Raw genomic sequence first — 7,125 nt, forward strand, 5'->3', positions numbered from 1 at the left:
GTTGTTATCTAGGTTCTCTTGGATTGTGATTTGTGGGCTGGTTTTCTTTGTTTCTATTTTGAACTTACCATCAGGTCAGAGTTAGATAAAACTGACTATTGTGACTAAATGTTTCTTCTTCCTTGAGTTATATATAAGAAAATCTAATTGCACAGGAAATAGAACAAGCATGTCTGTTTACCTGGTAAGCTAATACAATCCTACGAACTTTGCTGGTGGAATAGAAATGTCACAAATCTTAAGGAAAATACAGTGGGCATCGTATAATTTCCTGCTGGGGAGAATTGGTTCATACAATGAGACAGGTGTTAAAAAATCATTTTATGAACATGACATTGGGTACATTTCTATTTTTTCATTTGTGTAATGTTGAAATAACTAGATGCATACAAAAACTAAAATGTATTTTATTTTGCATTCAGTATTTCATTTGTGTTAGGGGAAAAGCCATTAGTTCTTTAGATTATACAAGATTTAATTCAATAATAATCTTAACCAGGTACACTTGTGAAAAAGTCAGATTTACTCACCTCTTTTGCATGAATCCCACACAGCTTGCTTCTGGACAACAATTTGTTCTTCAAGCTTTTATTCTGAGGAAGGAAAGAGAATTTTACACAAAAAGTGATAAGTTATTAAGAACTTCATCATTTAATTCAGCCATATCACTCTGTTTGGCTCACAGACTAAAGTTACGTGTTATCTAAAGAGTTTACTATTCACTCTAAAATAATTTTCAGATTAAAATTATCATCAATTATTATTAAGATATTTACTCAAAACAAAAAAAAACTTTGGTGAACGAGATGGCTCAGTAGGTAAATGTCCTTGCCACCAAGATGGCCTGAGATTGATCCCAAGGAACCACATGATGGAAGGAGAGAACTGACTCCCAAAAGTGGTCTTATGATCACCACAGTTATGCCATGACACATGCAGATGAACACACACAGACACCAACACACACACACACACACACACACACACACACACACGGTGGGCACACATACAAATATAAAGAAAAAAATTAAAATACAAAAATTGACTGAAGGCGTAAGTCACAAACAATGCCACACCAATTTGGAATTATGATTAATAGGGTGGTATTTATTTAAAGGGGAAAAAACTTACAGATCGCCATCCCAGACAACAGCCCTCTACACAACCAGGAAGGGAGTCTAGTCGCCGGGGGAGCAGGAAGTGAAGAGAGAGAGGAGAGGGAAGTGGCCACTTTTTTAAAGGGAGAGAGACCATGCCCCAATGGGCTGGTATCTCAGCAGCTATAGGCTAGAGGAGTGGGAGGACCTCCTGCAACAATTGACCTAGAATTTTTCTTCACTTCTGTTTCTTTACTGTTATGTGTAGTTTTATAAGCTAACCTGGGCCCCACATGAGCACTCCATATGACCTTCTGCAAGCATCTCTCCCATGGCACTGACACAAAGGGCACCTTATTGTCTATTACAATAAAGCCACATCTCAACAAAAGTCTGAATTGCCCCTGAAGACTAGTTTGAGAATCTTATAACTTATGGATAAGTGTTATATTTAAAGGTTCTTTCATGTTTAAAAGCTAGTTCTGATTCAGGCCTCAGAAGTGAGTGACCTGTTAACCTGTTTTATTTAGTATTTTTGCATCCAAGTTCATGAGTGAGATTGGTCTGTAATTACCTTTCTTAGTAATGTCTTTCTGTGATTTGGGTATCAGGGTAATTGTAGACTCATAAAAAGAGTTTGGCAATGTTCCTTCTGTTTCTGTTGTGTGGAACAATTTGAGGAGCATTGATATTAGTTCTTCTTTGAAAATCTTGTAGAATTCTGAGCTGAAACCATCTGGTCCTGGGCTTTTTTATGGTTGGGAGACTTTTGATGACTGTTTCTATTCCTTCAGCAGTTATAGGTCTGTTTGATTTGCATATCTAGTCTTGATTTAATTTTGGTAAGTGATATTTATTCAGAAAGTTGTCCATTTCTTTTAAGTTTTCCAATTTTGTGGAGTAAAGGTTTTCAAAATATGATCTGATGATTGCCTCTGTGTCTGTTGTTATGTCCCCCTTTTCATTTCTGATATTGTTAATTTGGATGTTCTCTCTCTGCCTTTTGGTTAGTTTGGAAAAGGGTTTGTCTATTTTGTTGATTTTCTCGAAGAACCAACTCTTTGTCTCATTGGTTCTTTGTGTATTGTTTTCTTTTTTCTATGTTGTTCAGATCTCAAGTTGATTATTTCCTGCCATCTAGCTCTCTTAGGGAAGTTTGCTTCTTTTTGTTCTAAAGTTTTCCAATATTCTGTTAATTCACTAGTGTAGGATTTTTCCCACTTCTTTGTGTCTGTACTTAGTGCTATGAACTTTCCTCTCAACACACTTTCATTTTGTCCCATAAATTTGGGTATGTTCTGTGGTCATTTTCATTGAATTTTAGGAAGTCTTTAATTTCTCCCTTTATTTCTTCCTTGACCCATTGATGATTCAGATGAGGACTATTTATTTTCCATGTGTTTGTGGGTTTTCTGGAATTAGTATTGCTGTTGACTTGTAGTTTTAAACCATGGTAATCTGATAAGGTACATTGGGTTATACCATTTTTTTTTGTATTTGTTGAGATTTGTTTTGATACAGAGTGTGTGGTCAGTTTTGGGAATGTTCCATGAGTTGCTGAGAAGAAGGTATATCCTTTTCGGTTTAGATGGAATATTCTATAGATATTTGTTAAGTCGATTTGAGTTATAACATCTATTAGTTCTCTTATATCTCTGTTCATTTTATGTCTTAATGACCTGTCCAGTGGTGAGAGGGGAGTGTTGAAGTCTCCCACTATTAGTGTGTGTGGTTTAATGTATGATTTAAGCTATAGAAGTGTTTCTTTTATGAAGTAATAAGGGTGGCGGCGGGGCTGCGTCCCCAACACCCTGGCCACCTGCCCGGCTAGCTTATGCCCCGAAATAATTACACGGACACTGTATTCTTTTAAACACTGCTTGGCCCTTTAGCCCTAGCCCTTACTGGCTAATTCTGTTATCCCGATCAACCCATCTCTAATAATCGGTGAGCACCGGTCTTACCGGGAAAGGTTCAGCATGTCTAACCTGGCGGCTTGCTTCATGGCGTGTGTCTGCCCAGGAGCCGGGAGCATGGCGTCTCTCTCAGGCGTCTGCTCCCAGGAGCAGAGCGGTGGAGTCTCTGACCTCACTTCCTCTTCCTCCCAGTGTTCTGTCCTGTTTTCTCCTCCCACCTATCCTCTAACCAATAAAATGGGCCAGGGCAGTGCCTTTATTAGCTAATGACCTTCCTCCATCACTTTTACATATGAGGGTGCCCTTGTATTTGGGGCATAGAATTCAGTATTGAGATTTCCTCTTGATGGCTTTTTCCTGTGACTAATATGAAATGACCTTCTTTGTCTCTTTTGATTGATTTTATTCTGGAGAAATGTCTTGATGTTAAGGTATTTTTTTTATGTAACAGAAGAATGGATACTTTTTTCCTTTTTTTGCATTCATTCTCTTAGTCTGTGCCTTTTTATTGGGAAATTGAGACCACTGATTTTTGAGTCATATTAATGAGGATTGTTTGTTGATTCCTGTTATTATTTTGGGGAGTATGTTTGAATGTATGTTTCCCTTTTGATTTATGTGTCTGAGATAATTTATTTTTTGGGTTTTCTTTAAAAATTTTATTTATTTCTTCTTTAAGAACCTCTATCACAGGATAATAGGATGGAGAACATAGTCTTAGAAAATGGACCTAAGAAACAAGCTCACATAGCTGCTTTAATATCTCACAAAATAGACTTCAAACCAAAAGTAATCAAAAGAGATGGAGAAGGATACTACATACTTATCAGAGGGAAAGAAATCCAAGAGGACACTTCAATTTTAACATCTATGCCCCAAACACAAACGCACCTAAGTTTGTAAAAGAAACACTACTACAGCTTAAGTCATGTTTTGACCTTCACATACGGTTAGTGGGAGACTTTAGCACCCTGCACTTGTCAGCGACAAGTCATCCAGCAAAAACCGAACAGAGAAATGCTGGAGTTAACTGATGTTAGAAATCAAATTCATGCAACAGATATCTACAGGACATTTCATCCAAACACAAAAGAACATACTATCTTCAACACCACATGGAACTTTCTCCAAAACTGAACAGGTACACAGGCACAAAGCAAATCTCAAAAGATGCAATAAAATTGGAATAACATCCTGCATCCTATCTGACCACTGTGGATTAAGGTGGAGATCAAAAACAACAGAAGCAACAGAAAGCTTACAAACTATTAGAAACTAAACAACACTCTACTGAGTGAAAAACGAGTCAGAAAAGAGATTAAAGACTTTCTAGAATTGAACAAAAATTAATGTACAACATACTCCAAATATGTGACACAAGAAGAAGTTTCTAGGTGGCAACTTCATAGCACTAAGTACCAACATAAAATATTTGGAGATGTCACACTAGTAACTTCACACCACACCTGAAAGCTCTAGTTCAAAAAGAAAAACTCACACCCAAAAGGAGTAGATAGCAAGAAATAAAAACATTGATTGATGAAATCAATAAAAAAGAAACAAAGAGAAGACTATAAAGAATCAATGAAACAAAAGTTAGTCCTTTGATATAGTCAATAAATTAATAAACACTTGTGCAAATCAACAGAGAGAGAGAAAGAGAAAGAGAGAGAGAGAGAGAGAGAGAGAGAGAGAGAATCCAAATTAGAAATGAAGAGGGGAATATATAAAGAAACAGTGAGGAAATCCAGAGAATCATAAGGTTATACTTTTAAAACCTGTACTCTACCAAAAGAAATGGATAATTTTCTACATATATACCACTTGTCAAAGGTAAAAAAAATCAAGAGCAGACATGCAATTTAAACAGATCTATAACATCTAGTGAAATAGAAGCAGTTAATATGGCCGGGCGGTGGTGGTGCACACCTTTAATCCCAGCACTTGGGAGGCAGAGGCAGGCGGATCTCTGTGAGTTTGAGACCAGCCTGGTCTACAAGAGCTAGTTCCAGGACAGGCTCCAAAACCACAGAGAAACCCTGTCTCGAAAAACCAAAAAAAAAAATAAAATAAAATAAATAAATAAAATAAAATTAAATTAAAAAAAAGAAGCAGTTAATAAAAGTCTTCCAGGGGAAGTAGAGGAAGTGAGAGGAGGGGAGTGGAGAAAAATGTACAGCTCAATAAGAAACATAAAAAAGTCTTCCAACTAAAAGTGTCCATGGCCAGATGGTCTTAGTGCAGAATTCTACCAGACTTTCAAAAAGAGTTATGCCAACACTCCGTACATTATTCCAGAAAATAGAAACAGAAGGATCATTGCCCAGTTCATTTTATGAAGCCACAGATACCCTGATATATAAAGCACATAAAGAGTCAATGATGAAAGACAATTTCCCTTACAAACATAGATGCAAAGTTGTCAATAAAATTCTCTAAATTGAACCTAAGAGCACATATCTAAAAGATTACCCACTATTATCAAATAGGCTTCATCTTAGAGATGCAGGGATGATTCAACATAAAAAGTGATAAATGTGATCCTACATATAATAGACTGAAAGACAAAAACAATATGATGATCTTAGTAGAAGCAAAAGATGTTTTTTGACAAAATTCAACATACCTTCATTATGAAAGTCCTGGAGAGATTAGAGACATAAGGGATATGTCCTTATAAATAAAGGCAGTTTACAACAAGTCCACAGCCAACATCAGCTTACATGGAAAGAAACTCAAAGCAATTCCACTAAAATCACGAAGAAGACAAAGTTGTCCACTCACTATACCTATTCAATATAGTACTTGAAGTTTTAGAGCAATAAGACAACTGTAGGAGATCAAGGAGATGAGATACAATTTGGAATGGAAGAAATCATAATATCTTTATTTACAGATGATACAATAATATCCATAAGTAATCCTAAAAATTTCACCAAAAAACTTGATAAACTCTTTTAATAAAGTAGCTGGATACTAAATTAATGCACAAAAAGAAAAAGAAGTCAAGGAAACAACACCCTTTCCAATGGCTTCAAATAATGAAAATTATCTCGGGGTAACTTTACTTAAGCAGGTGAAAGACTTGCACAAGAAAAACTTCAGGTCTTTGAAGTAAAAATCTGAAGAAGATATCAGAAGATGAAAGATCTCCCATGATCATGGATCAGTAGGATTAACATTAAAAGTATCTATTCTACCAAAGGCAATCCAATGATTCAATGCAAACCCCACCAAATTCCAACCCACTTCTTTCCATATCTTAAAAGGAAAATTTTCAGCTTCACATGGAAAAAACAGCAACAAAAAACTCAGGATAGCTAAAACAACATTGAATAATCAAAGAACTGAGGTATCACTATAACCAATTTCAAGTATTACTACAGAGTTACACTATTAAAAAACCATTTTTGTATACTGCATTGGCACAAAAACATATAGATTAATCACTGGAATCAAATGGAAGGCCCATACATAAATCAATGTACCTATGAATACCTAGTTTTTTTCTATTTAATTTTTTTTTTTTAGAATTTACTGAGCTACACATTTTTCTCTGCTCCCTTCCTTTCCTGTGTTCTCCCCTTCTCCCCTTTCCCATGGTCCCCATGCTCCCTCCCAATTTACTCAGGAGATCTTGTCTTTTTCTACTTCCCATGTACATTAGATCCATGTATGTCTCTCTTAGGGTCCTCATTGTTGTCTAGATTCTCTGGGATTGTGAAATGTAGACTGGTTTTCTTTGCTTTCTGTCTAAAACCCACTTATGAGTGAGTACATATGATATTTGTCTTTCTGGGTCTGAGTTGCCTTACTCAATATGAGCTGTAAGATGAAATCTCAGAGTTGTTTTGATTTGCATTTCTCTGATGACTAAGGATGTTGAGCATTTATTTAAGTTTCTTTTAGCCATTTTAGATTCTTCTGTTCAGAGTTCTTTGTCTGGGTCTGTACCCCATTTTTATTGGGTTATTCTTCCTTTTGATGTCTAATTTCGTGAGTTCTTTGTATATTTTGGAGATTAGCCCTCTGTCTGATGTGGGTTTGGTGAAGATTTTTTCCCATTTTCTAGGTAGCTGTAAAACCATGTCCTTTGTTTTATAAAAGAGTCT

This window comes from Microtus oregoni, unplaced genomic scaffold (assembly GCF_018167655.1).
Source record: "Microtus oregoni isolate MIOR12 unplaced genomic scaffold, Mior012 000019F_ref0000042, whole genome shotgun sequence".
NCBI lineage: Eukaryota > Metazoa > Chordata > Mammalia > Rodentia > Cricetidae > Microtus > Microtus oregoni.